We start from the raw sequence: 3,762 nt of genomic DNA on the forward strand, positions 1-3,762 counted from the left end.
ACACACTCACACACACACACACACACTCTCACTCTCACACACTCTCACTCTCACACTCACTCTCACACTCACTCTCACACACACTCTCTCACACTCACACACACACACACTCTCTCACACACACTCTCTCACACTCTCACACACACACACACACACACTCTCTCTCACACACACACACACACGCACTCTCTCACACACACACACACACACACACTCTCTCTCACACACACACACACACGCACTCTCTCACACACACACACACACACACACTCTCTCTCACACACACACACACACGCACTCTCTCACACACACACACACACACACACTCTCTCTCACACACACACACACACGCACTCTCTCACACACACACACACACACACACTCTCTCTCACACACACACACACACTCTCTCACACACTCACACACACACACACACACACACAGATCTGTGTTTACAGCACAGATCTCAAGTCTTCTGCTCTGGAGCGTCATGTTTCATCCAGCAGTTCATCTGTTTGTCCACATGAGGGCAGCACAAACACATGATAAACACTCAACGCAAAGAGGAAGATTTCACTCTCAATCTCATTATTTAATGTTCATTCGTTTGTTTTATTCATGCAATATTAAACTTTTTTTTGTAGAAAATTATACACTGTGCTCTTATTTTTCGCATTGTTGTGAAACAAAATGACATTATCGGTAGATTCACAGTGAATGCGTTTAATAGTTTGTTTAAGCTGTTGATTACCACAAAATAAAGTTTACATTTAATTTACAGCGGTTCATTCCAATAGTTTGTAAAAACGGAGGGTTAAAGTTATTAGAAGATAGAATTGTTTTGTTTTTGAATAATGTTAATAAAGTGGAGGAAACCGCATAAAAGTAAGGAAAATGTTGAATAATCATTTAAAGAAACAATCTATGAATATGTGTATATGGATGTATTCTGGACTAATTGCATTGGCCATGCTGTCATTGTCATGCGAGCGCTTCACTGCCGTTCATAAACCCTCTCCCGTGTCCTCCTGGTTTACTAATGTTAAGAATGGAATACTAGCATACTGTATATAAAAAAAAAACAGTTTGTGAAATAGTATGCCGTATCCAACAATAAACTTCAAACAGTAGTACGCTGTCCTCATTATGTTGCTTGTTTAATGAGGTGTTTTATATTACCATTCCGCATCAGAAGTCTAAAAAGTGGTTTAAATTGATGTTAGATGTCACTTCCAGTTCGTTCCTCGCTCTGGAAATGCAAGGTCAAACTGAGGATACATGATATAATAGAAAGGTCACATACAGTTATGTTTTCACATCCCTCATGTAACTGGATTTCTGTAACTGGATTTTTTGTTAACAACTGTTTATTGAATATTCTTCTGGGAATAGTAATATAAGACAAACAGCAACTGTGCAAAGTTAGAACCCAACCCTGGTAGACTTAAAAAATAAATTAATAAAAAAATATATGTATATATAAAAAGTAAATAAATGGTAATAATAACAATTAATTAATAATAAATAAATAGCAATAAAATAATCCAATATACATGCAGTATTCAGTAAATAGTACGCTCAGATTCACTTCTGAGCACATTCGCAGTGGCTTATGGGAAATTAATTTTGTCCTCGTGCCTCATGGAGTCGCAGTCGTATGATGATACAAAAGCAGAAACTTAAACATGTTTTTAGATTCTGGTTTGCACTCATCTAACTGCACTGTCTCTCTGTCATGCACACTGTTTAGGAATGTCCAAATCCTGTTGCAGTGAGACCTGCTGTGTGTGTGTGTGTGTGTGTGTGAGTGAGTGTGGGTGTCTTTGTATCCAGTGAAACCCTCCCTCCCTCTTGCTTAGAAGCTGAATGAGTCTCTTTGTTTAACCAAAGTATCACACAGATGATTAAATCAGGGGAATTAGAAATCAGCCTCAACTCTCAGCACACACACACACATGCAGATAAGCAGGGCAGCATTCACACACACACACAGTGTTAATGCAGAGGCTGTTGAGATGTGCACTGTCATGGTATTTGTTTCAGCCAATCAGAATGAACTTACAAGCTCATAAAAACATTGCATTTGTTCAGAATGGAATACTAGCATAATGCATGTACACTTAGTCTAAACTACATTGTTGTCACATGACTTCATTGTGTTGCATGTTATGGAAATAGATCATGTCAAGCATATTGCATACAGCATTCAGTTCGGCATACGTCTTAAATGCAGAAAAGCAATATATTCTAAGTATACATAGGCTACTGTATTCTGCTGAAATGCATGGGTAATAACTATATTATAGGTAACAAATACACTATATATATATATATATTAATCATTGTAATAGTAATACACAATAGCCTACTGTTGTAGTGTGCTAATCTAAACAGTAACTAATTAATTGAGCGTCAAATATGTGGCACTTAAGAGTGACGTGGTTTGTCACAGGTGGAGAAGATACGGAAAAAATGAGCATTCAGGTAAGTGTGTGTGTATGAAGACAAGGAGGCGTTTGTACAGACTGCAGCTTTATTTAAAGTGAGGGAAGTTAGTCACTGCTCTCTTCTATTTACACTGATAAAGAAAAACAACAACACTTTTACCCACCACAAAATTACACAAAGATTCCAACATCAGAATAAAACGCTACTGATAAAAAAAAAACTGAACAAAAACAACAAATATAAATAATATTATGTAATATTTAACAAGAATGCTGTTTGTTTGCTGTTTCTGAATAATACTAATGAAGAGGGCACAAACTATAAAAGTAGGCCTACCAAAGGGAAGAAAACGTCTAATAACTGACCCTGACAGCACACTTAGCTACATCACAGAGATGTCTTTTACATCTCCAAGACGTCTATAGGACATTTCCTATCAGATGACAAAGGATACATATGATTCAGAATGAATGTTGACATCTTAGAGACGTCTATCAGATGTTTGTACACAGCAGATGCTTTCCAGATGAAGAGATCTTTAACAGACATCTTGCAGACGTACGTGTGCTATCTGGGAAACAGACTGCAAAAAGAGATGTTGTCAAAATGTCATTTATTAACTGGAAACGGCTAATTACGATGTGACGGAAGCATTGCATGTGTTTGGGGTAACGGGTAAAGACGTGTAATTACCGAGTCCTGGCACTGATATTTACACCCGCTGAAAGTCATAAAACACTAATGTCATTAACAAACACTAGACAGTGGTGAAGACTTTTCAGTGTAGGTATGGCAACACAAATAACAAGAGTAACAACAATAGAAAATATTAAAACAACGAAAACACGTCATTATTTGTTGATAAAAACAATATGGCCTTATTTTGGTTAATAAAAAGAGATTATTCATTCATACAAAAAAACTAAACATGGATTTACAGATAATAGCATCAGTTGTACGTTTGTTTGTGTGTATGTGTATCTGAGTGAAGTTTGAGTGGTCTCAGTGTTTGAGCGGAGGTCGACTTCCGTAATGATGTTTGGTTTGAGTGCAGTGTTGCCAACTGCTTTCAATTGAAAGTAGCTCAAACTGGTAGCTAAATGTCACTAGATGGCATCACATCTTTTATGATTATTTTGAATATGTTTTAAGTAAAACAAGTGAAAAGCAAAAGTGCTATATAGATAAAGCTGCATTTGGAGTACTATATGATATAAATATAAATATGAATTTGTGCATGACATGGCAAACATCTAGTACCATATTTTATATCTAAGTACCACGGTACTAACATCACCGCACCATGGTGGCGCC

The 3,762-nt window shown here is 36.9% G+C and overlaps 1 protein-coding gene across 3 annotated transcripts in view; it reads left to right on the forward strand.

The window, feature by feature from the left end:
* The window catches only part of polr2f (RNA polymerase II, I and III subunit F), a 6,019-nt gene extending 5,368 nt beyond the window's left edge, over positions 1 to 651 (forward strand). Inside the window, exon 6 of one of the 3 annotated variants that reach the window (XM_016245576.1) lies at positions 326 to 651. The gene's annotated coding sequence lies outside the window, so the exon portion shown is untranslated. Of the gene's footprint in view, positions 1 to 109; positions 127 to 183; positions 210 to 325 lie in introns of those variants that run through there. The other 2 variants (XM_016245578.1, XM_016245577.1) reach the window with 2 other exon arrangements.
* The last annotated feature ends 3,111 nt before the right edge of the window (positions 652 to 3,762 follow it).

Source organism: Sinocyclocheilus grahami, unplaced genomic scaffold (assembly GCF_001515645.1).
Source record: "Sinocyclocheilus grahami isolate Dianchi unplaced genomic scaffold, SAMN03320097.WGS_v1.1 scaffold760.1, whole genome shotgun sequence".
Classification (NCBI taxonomy): domain Eukaryota; kingdom Metazoa; phylum Chordata; class Actinopteri; order Cypriniformes; family Cyprinidae; genus Sinocyclocheilus; species Sinocyclocheilus grahami.